Source organism: Notamacropus eugenii, chromosome 5 (assembly GCF_028372415.1).
Source record: "Notamacropus eugenii isolate mMacEug1 chromosome 5, mMacEug1.pri_v2, whole genome shotgun sequence".
NCBI lineage: Eukaryota > Metazoa > Chordata > Mammalia > Diprotodontia > Macropodidae > Notamacropus > Notamacropus eugenii.
Genome location: NC_092876.1, coordinates 444,302,497 through 444,312,279, shown reverse-complemented (window position 1 = coordinate 444,312,279; position 9,783 = coordinate 444,302,497). Strand labels below are relative to the sequence as shown.

Sequence of the window (9,783 nt, the reverse complement as noted above, 5' to 3'; positions counted from 1 at the left end):
GGTTCTTGTAAAAGCACAAAACACACGAGGACAAATTGTAAAGCCTATCCTTGTGGATATGGCACATATCTCAACCTTGAATCCAACCCTCAAACCTGAATCCTCAGTGTGATAGATCTATCACTGCTATAAGCATAGATTGCTTACATTAAGAGGTATATACCAGGAATTATTTTGAAAATTCACTGTTATTTGTGGACTTAGCTAAGAGATCATCTGTCCCACGTGCTCACTTAATGTGAGTCATCTATCCTCCACCCTTATTTTAAAGTTTTTAAATTCTTGTTTTCAAATATATTTTATTAAAGACTTTAGTCATCATATCACAATTATTTCTGAGAAAAACTAAAATACTTCCTCTTCCTTTTCCCCCAAAGGCAAATCCTTTCCTATGACAAAGGAAAGAAAATAGCCAAGCAAAAACATAAATACATCGGCTTCATCTGCTCTCTTAAACAAGACTCTCTCCTTAATGCCCCCTTCCTCTCCCTCATTCCCTTCCCAGCTGTGCTTCTGACTGTCCAGACTCCAACACCTGGCCTCCACTGGGGGCCTTCACAGCCACACTGTTCTTTTCACTCCTTTTTATTACCAGTCTTCCTCCATAAGAATGTCATCTCCTATAGGTACTGCCTTTGTCTTTTTCTTTTTCTTTGTATCCCTAGGGTTTATTCTATGGTAAGTTATTATTAAAGGCACAGTGGATAGAGTGCCAGGCCTGGAATCAGGAAGACTCATTCCTCAGTTCAAATACAGCCTTAGACACTTACTAGCTATATGATCCTGGGCAATTCACTTAATCCTGTTTGCCTCAGTTTCCTCATCTCAAAAATGAGCTGGAGAAGGAAATGACAAATTACTCTAGAAACTTTGCCAAAGAAAACTCCAAATGGGGTCACAAAGAGTGAAACGCGATTGAAATGACTGAGCAAAATGCTTGATAAAGGCTTGACTTCTCATCATCTTGCCATGCCTCTCTGCTCTTTATCTCTTCATTGGTCTCCAGTTTCTCAGAGTTCCCCTCCCCCTTTTCATCTACTTTGTGGTAGCCTTTGCATATATTATTCTTTCCTTTCTGCTTACTTCATTCTGTTCTAGTTGGTACAAGATTTCACATTTCTAATAGTCTCTCATAGGCATCATTTCTTCCTGCATAATAATCTTCCATTATATTCATATAGCGTACTGGGGTTTTTTCAACCATTTCCCAATCAGTGGGGGACTGTCCTTTATTACCACAAAGTCTTGCTGTGAATATTTTGAGTTATATTAAACATTTCTGTTTATTTTTTGTTTCCCTGAAGTATATACCTGATAGTGGGATTGTGGAGTCAAAAGGTTAACATCTTAGCCATTTTATGACAAATTGATATCCAGAATAGTTAGATCAATTCATGGCACTACCAAGATTATGTTAGTAATGTTTATCTTCCCATACTTTGGGGAGAATGTTTGTTCTGTGAAGTTTGGATTCAGTCAAAGGGTTGAGCATGAGGACCCAGAGGGCCACATGTTGCCTCTAGGCCACAGGTTCCATAGTTCTTCCAAAACTGTTGCTGGAGGATTTTTTGTTTGTTTGCAATTTTTGACATTTCATGTATGAAATGAAAACTCAGAGTTGTTTTAATTTGCATTTTTCTTATGATTCAAGATTTAGACCATGTTTTAATATGGTCATTTTTATTTGCAATTCTTTTGAAAACTATTCATAGCCTTTGACCACTTATCTATCAGGGAATGGCTCTTGGTATTATGAATTTGCTATATATTCCTTACGTATTTTGGATGGTATGCTTTAATCAGTGATATTTAATATAAATATTTTCCCACATTGTAGTATCCTTTCTAATTATATCTTCGTTGATTTTATTTTTATAAGGGCTTTTAATATTTATGTAATGAAAATAGTCCATTTTATATTTTATGACCATCTCAGTTATTTATGTAATTAAGAATTCCAAATACTCCTTCCCTGATCCTTATAGTTGTCATTCTTTTCTATTTTTTTTAAAATAATCTTTCATATACCTTTTGCTATTCATGGTGAACTTTTTGTGGAATATGGTATTATACACTAGTCTAAACCTAGTTTCTGCCAAACTGCTTTCCAGTTTTTCCAGAAATTCATATAAAAAATTGAGTCCTTCCCTCTATAGTTTCTACTAATCCTTTCATTCTACCAATGAGGAATCCATAGCTCAGCAATTTGAAGTGATTTGCCTGAAGTCCCACAGGTTGTCAGCATCAGATCAGATCTAGATTTTTCTAGTTCCAATCCAATGTTTTCTTTAATCCTTGTATCCTGAGGACTCGTCACAGAGCCTTATTCAGTAGGTATTGAAGAAATATTTATTGGATTTGAAAGATAGAGTTTAAAAGGCAATAAGTAAAATCTTTGTTGGGTACATACATGATGGAAAACAATAAGAACAATTATAATTCATGTTTTTCCTGAAGAGTTAAAGGAACTCCCACAGTAGAAATGGATTCCACAATGCCCCTTGCCAATACAGGTTAACAATTTTACTGTAAGCTAATACTTTAGAAATTTGCCTAGGGCACTGAGATGTTGGGTTGTGACTCACCCAAAAGGGCAGGAAACAAAGAAATAAAGTCAAAAGAAGAAAACAAAAGAAAACTTAGAAGGAAGCAAAGAAAAGCTGGCTATCTCTGACAACAGTGTGTGGTATTTATTACATAGTTTTTTTGAAATGGAATTTTATAGTTTCATATTGAATCCTCTCTTATGTTCTACTATATATAGAAATATTCTTTTCTCTTTTCATATTGTATTTAAGTTTAAAATGAAGAAAAATTTATACACACACACACAAATAAATTTTAAAAAAGAAAAAATGTTACTTGCCCAGGGTCATACAGCTAATATTTGCTAGAGATAAGACCTAAATTCAGGATCCCTTAATTCCAATGCTGATCTACTAACCAATACAACATGCTTTCCTACTTATATAAAGATGAAATTATTCTTTTTTTAGGCTCAGAATACTTAATAACTCTTTCATACAATTTGACACCCCAGAGCAATTATTGTAATTTAAATAAACAAGCTAAGAGTTACTACAGCTTCAAAATAAGCACTCAATTTCTTTATCCTCACCAAAAAATACAATATTTTATGTTTCTGCTGTCAATAACCTGACTTTTTGTTTCTATGAATTATTATGAGCCTACAAAACCTATTTTGTGACCATTGTTTTCTAAGACCATATTTCTTTTTTTCATTATGAATTTGGAAAACATCAACCAACATTCCCCTATAAAAGAATTTTTAAAAAGAACTGTGAATCTTTATTTCATGCAGCTTTTTTTTAAAGTGTATATTAAGTTGAAGAAAGTAGAACCAATATTGCCTTGCTTGTCTGTATGCTCTTCTGAACTTCCTTCTACTCTCTTCTGTGCATTTTTAAAATGTTCCATTGGTACTCTTTTCTTTCATTTCTTTTCCTTTTCTTATAGGCGGAAGGACAATCACTGTACTGCCTCTTAATCTTCTCCACAACTATCTCTCGCAAGAGCTTTCCTGTAACAAAGTATAGTCAAGAAAAATAAACCTATGCATTGACTTTGCCTGAAAATGTATGTCTTATTCCATATATTTGCTCTATTACCTTGCTCTAGGAGATGGGAAGCATGATCCAACATCAGTCTCATGGTTCATCGCATTGATCAGAGTTCTTAATCCTTTAAAGTTATTTTCCTTTACGTTACTGTTCTGTTCACTTAACTCTGCATCAATTCATACAACTCTTCCTAATTCTTCTCAGAATCTGTACCTTATGTTTTTTCTTAAAGCACAATAGTATTTTATTATAGTCATATAGGATTATTTGTTCATCATTTACCAGTTGGTTGGTACCCATTTTGTTTGCACTCCTGTGCTACAACAAAAAGTACTACTATAAGTATTTTTGTATATTAGGAAACTGTGGCTTGTCTCCCTTTTTCTTTGACTTCTTTGGGAGATTAGTCTTGTAGATGCATTGCTGGGTCACACGTTACTGACTTTGGAGGGGGAGAGAGGTGAAGTATTATAATTTCAAATTGCTTTCCAGAATGATTGGACCAATTCAAAGTTTTTCCAATAGTAAATAAGAGTGCCTGTTTTCCTGAAGCTCTTCCAATAATTGTCACTGTCCTTTTTGTCATCTTTTGTTGGGTGTGAAATAAAACCTCCTCAGAGCTGGGTAGTTTACGTGTCTAATTATTAGGGATTTGGAGCATTTTAAATATAACTGTTGATAGCTTGCATTTCTTCTTTCAAGCACTACTCAAAAGAAGAAATTTATTTTTTCTTTTATTATTTTTTAAAATTTGTTTTCAGTGTTCTACTGGGGTTATATTTCTTAAAGCAAAAGAAGTTCTGAGCCTCCAGTGGCTCCTGGGATTAAACCAAATATCCTATATTTGGCTTTGAAAGCCCTTCGTAATGTGGGACTTTCCTACTTTTCCAATCCTCTTGAGCTTTTTTCCCTTTAGTGCCTTCCAAACAGTCTAGTGAGTAGTCTGTCTATTACTTCTAAAACATGGCACTCTCTCTCCCAAATCTGTGATATTTCAGTAGCTGTCCCTCTTGCCTGGACTATTCCACCTCATCTCTCTCTCCTGGCTTCACTGGTTTCTTTCAAGACTCAACTCAAATCCTACCTTCTATAAGATCTTTTCCAGTTTCCCTTATGATTATCACCTTCCATCTGAGATTATCTCATCCTGTATAGGTCTTGTATGTACATGGTTTGCCTGTTCTCTCTCTCATTACAATGTGAGTTCCTTGAGGGCATGGTCTGTGTTTCTGCCCATCTTGTCATCCCCAGTATCTTGCACATAGTAAATGCTTAATAAATGTTTGTTGTCCAACTGATGTTAAGGTGTCTATTTTCCCATAGCTCCTCCAGCATTTGCCATTTTCCTTTTTTGTCATCCTTGTCAATTTGATGAATGTGAACTAAGAGTCATCTTTCAGGTCTCTCCTATATGCTATTTGTGAGGCCCTTCCCCTCCAGATAGCCATGTATCTGCCTTCACCCTAACCATCTACATGAGAGGTAAATTTCCCATCAGCTCTTGCCAATTTCAGTGGGTTTAAATCAACTGCTGATCTAACACAATCCCCTACCTGACTTCTGGCTCTCCAGTGAGCTGGGGTCACCACTTGTTACCAATAACGATGGCATTTTAGGAGACTCAGCTCAAGAACTACATTCTACATAGAGTTTTTGCTAATACCTTCCAGCTGCCAGTAGCTTTCTCATCAGTACCTTGTATTTTATGTTGTATATAATGGAGGTTTTGGTTCGTTTCCAGACCACCTCAGATAACATCTAGCTTGCAGAAAAATCTTAATGAAATGTAAAAGAGGTGCCTTGGAAAGACTTGGGTAGATACAGATATGGACATATTGTAACTGGTTCTGCTTGGCTAACCAAGAGTTGAAGAGGAAGCTCTTTGGTTGGATGTGAAAGAACTCAAAAAATCCTGTCAAGTATGCTTCAATCACACTCTTTGCCTCTTCCTTCATTCCTGCAGGATCTTGGTGGCATTTTCATTCATGTGGTCTAGTGAAGGGTATGTAGTCCCTGATTTTGGAAGTTTAGAAAAGTTGGGAGTATAAGCCACAAATAGCCAAGAATTGGAGCCCAGCCCAGATTTCTCATCCAGCACAACACTGATACCCTAGAGAAGAAGGAGTGATGTTCAGCAGTGCCTTTTAGTACTACAGTGGAAGGATTGATGCAATCATGCTTTATCTGGACATGAACTTGATGAAAGCAATGGTATGTAGGAACTGAATTAAGTTTCAAGCCTAACCTTCCTTTCTCTTCCCCAGGTAGCAGCAAGAAAGATTATTCCCCTTTGATTTTGAGAGAAATGTTTGTCCTTTCTTCTAACTGAAACTTTGAAGTAAATATTTCTTTGTAAAGTCTATCCAGTGTTAAAGTTAAATGAGACTGAGGACCTAACTGCTATACCCTAACAAATGGGATAGGTGTAACACAGTTAGTGGGAGGGAGGATTGAGCTGATGGCAGTAAAGAAAAAAGGTCCGTAAGGTACCCTAGTCTCAGAGCACCTAGAACCTTGAGAAGCAGATGTAGCAGTCCTGGTTCTGAGACAATGGAGCCAGATCACCCATGTTCCATGTTTATATTCATTTATGTATGTGTTGTCTCACGTCCCTCCCAGATGAAATGGAAGCTCTGTAAAGATAAGGCATGTTTCATTTTTGACTCTCTAGCCACAATATCTGGCACAAAGTAAGTCTTTAATAAGTGATTGCTTGTTTGAGGCAGATGAAGTGACATAATAGAATGGAATTCACAATAGAGGACTTGGAGTCAAGAAGACCTGAGTTGGAATCCTGCCTCAAACATTCACTACCTTTATGACTCTGGGCAAGTCACTTAGCATCTCTCAGCCTCAATGTCCTCATCTCTAAAACAGAGATAATAAAGCCTACTTCCCAGGGTTGTAGTGCAGATCAAATGAGATAATAAATGTGAAGTGAACCTTAGAGCATTATGTAAATATTGGCTATTATTGTCATTGACTGATTGAGGTGCTCAGACATTAAATGACTTTGTCAAGAATACCTTACTCCACTGTGTGGTTGCAATAACCAAACACATCTTACAAAAAATAAGTTGAGAAAATGCAAAATTTTAATTTTATTGTGATTTTATTTTTTTGTAATTAAAAATGAATTTTCTTTTTCCTTACTCTTCTCTTTTGGAAAAAAAGAAAAGAAAAACACAACCCTTGTAAAAAATATGTACAATCAAGCAAAAAAAGTTCCCACCTTGGTCATGTCTAAAAAAATATCTCACAATCTACCATGTCCAAAAAGCACATGTTATAATTGGAGAGTCCAACACCTTTCTCTCAGGAGGAATGTGATGCATTTCACTATGAATCTCTGGAAATGCAGCTGGTCATTGCATTGATCAAAGTTCTTAAATCTTTCTTAGTTGTTTGTCTTTATAACATTGTTATCATATAATACTAGCTGTTACTCTTTTCCTGATTAGGCTCACTTCTCTGCATCAGTCTATTCAAGTCTTTATAGGTTTCTCTGAATACATTTTCCTATCAATTGCAAGATTACATTAACAATCAAATTCACTTAATATATTTGTTTGTCTAAAATGCTTTTTTAACCTTTTATTACGGTTTTTTTTTGTTCCAAGAGATGATTCCCTGGAAAGGAAAAAAAAAGGAGACATACTTAGAAATTAAGGTGATACGAAAATAAAAGCTATGAACAAATAAAAAAATAGTTTGTTCCTGTGGAGCATCGCTCGATTTTTGGTAACATTTCTGCTAAGAAAAAAATAGAAATCCTTGTTATTTTGGATGGCTCTAAGGGTTTTTCTTTTCTAAGTGGTGCCTTCACGATTTCATATAAACCACAAGTGAACTTGTTCCCTCCGGCTGTTTTGACATTGTGCTCAGGTTCTACAGTACCCCTGAAAATCAAAGGTCTCATCTCTCTAAGACTTGCCACAATGGGCATATACAGAGCAGGTATGATGAAATTCTGTTTTAAGACAGAAAGAAAGCTTTTGTGCTCCCAAAGTATTCTGTGGTAAACCAGACTATAGATTATACAGAAGGGTCATGTTACCTTGAGCCAGTGAAAAATCACCACTAAGAAACAATGGCACTTTAGACAATGAACTAGCAGCTGCTTGTCCATTAGGCCACTCCACAGGCCAAACTCCCTTTTCATTATCTCCCTGACCTATAGAGGCTGCTTGTGGTGACTTGTTCTTGCTGGTGATGGAATTCTTTCAAATAACACCTGCACTTAGCATAAAATCTTTTCTCTGAGCTTAATCACAGAGTCCTTTGCAAGGAAAAGAAAAAGCTCCACCTTGTAAAAGAGGAGAAAAATATATACTTACCTTAGAAACCTGATCATCCAGCTAAGTACTTGTGGAATTGGCCATAATAGTTTAAACCTCACCATTTGTATGAACCCTGCCTGATAGCCTCTCTCATGATTATTAAAGGGCTGCTGCCTAGCTGAAGTTTTTGTCAAGTATTGAAAAGTCTTGATCTGAAGCACTGGAGTCATTTGATATTTTGTTCTTAAAACAAATGTTACTGAGATATACTCAGAGTGGCACCAGAAATTCTAATACTCAACACCTCCCTTCCCTTCCCCCCCTCCCCACCCCTTTTGTCCCCCTTTCTTTGTCTTCTTTTCTTTCCCTCTTCCTTACCTTACTGCCTTCTTTTCTCTCTCTCTTTGTTAAGAAACAGCTTTTGACTCTACTGTCTCCGAGCTCTGCTCCTGACTCTGGAATTATCCATCATTTGCAAGCAGCCTTCTTACCCTGTTGCCCTCTCCTCTGATGGATGAGTTTTTCCTGAAACACCCCTTTGAGGATGTGCCCAGGCTAGCTGTGTTTACTCTCCCATCTCTCCTAGCTCCAGTCCTGACTCTGAATTTCTCTACCATGCCTACCCCATACTGTGCTTTTCAGTGTTGTTGTCTTTTGTGTGTTGTCTTACCCTATTAGAATATAAGCTCATGAGGACAGGGGCTGTCTTTCTTTTTCACTTGTACTGTGTAGTATACTACGGCATATGGTACTATATGGTCTGGCATATAGTAAGTGCTTAAATGCTTGTTTACTTGACTTGAAAAATGCAAAGGACCACAGAAACCATTTAGCCTAACCAGTACCCAAGAAGGAGTCTCTCCAGGTCACATCCCCTAAATGACCGCTGAACCTTTGCTTAGAGCCCTCAGATGTTGCTACCTCATAAAGTAGGCTGTTCCACTTTTAGATAGCTCTTGTTTTTAGGAAATGTCTATCTATATATATCTATAGATATATATATATACACACATTTTACAGCAAGCCAAAATTTGCTTCTTTGCAATTTCTGCCCAGGGCTCCTATTTCTAATTTTTGGAAACAGGAAAAACATGTTTAAACCTTATTTCATGTAATAGCTCGCTAAATATTAGAAGATAGCTGTCATCTTCCAGGGAGGCAATTTGATGTAGTGGATAAAACCCTAGTGTTAGTCAAGTAGGCTGGAGTTCAAGTCCAGTCTGTGACAGAGGCTGCCTGTACGACTCTAAACAAGTCCCTTACAGGTAGCTAAGTGATGCCATGAGCTCCAGGCCTGGTATCAGGGAGACCTGGGTTCCAATCTGGCCTCAGAAACTTACTAGCTGTATGACACTGGGCAAGTCACTTAACCGTTGTCTGCTTGAGTTTTCTCATCTGTAAAGTGGAGATAATAATAGCACCTACCTACCTCCCAGAGCTATGAGAGTCACATGACATAATAAAGTGCCTAGCACAGTGCTGGACATATGGTAAACACTGTATAAATGTTAGCTATTAGTAGCTGTTACTTAACTTCTCAGTACCTCGGCCAGCTCTCCTTTGCCAAACAGATGTTGATTTGAATGGCAAAGTGAGATTTTTCAATGAAAGCACAGATCCAATTATTTTTTAAAAATCATATCTTCATAACTCTTCTAAATATGGCTTCACCTAGTCCCTGTGTGTCATGATCCTATTTAATTCAAGATGTTGAACTTTTCACTGTTATCATTGCCCAGTCTAGCAATGTTTTTCTTAAAATGCCCTACCCAGAACTGAACACACTATTACAGAGGGAGTCTGAAAAGGAAAGACCAGACAGATTATCACCTCTTTATTTCCAAATGCTTTGCCTCTCTACGTTTTCAGATGGTCATTCTTCCGGACAAAACCATATGGGCTGAAACAACCCCTTCCTTGAC

At 36.9% G+C, this 9,783-nt stretch overlaps 1 long non-coding RNA gene across 1 annotated transcript in view; it reads left to right on the top strand.

Annotated features, from left to right (window-relative positions):
* Nucleotides 1-4,894: 4,894 nt before the first annotated feature.
* The window catches only part of LOC140503121 (uncharacterized), an 84,490-nt gene continuing 79,601 nt past the window's right edge, over nt 4,895-9,783 (top strand). The window contains exon 1 of the long non-coding RNA XR_011966708.1: nt 4,895-5,792. This is a non-coding gene — a long non-coding RNA (uncharacterized lncRNA). The remainder of the gene's footprint in view (nt 5,793-9,783) is intronic.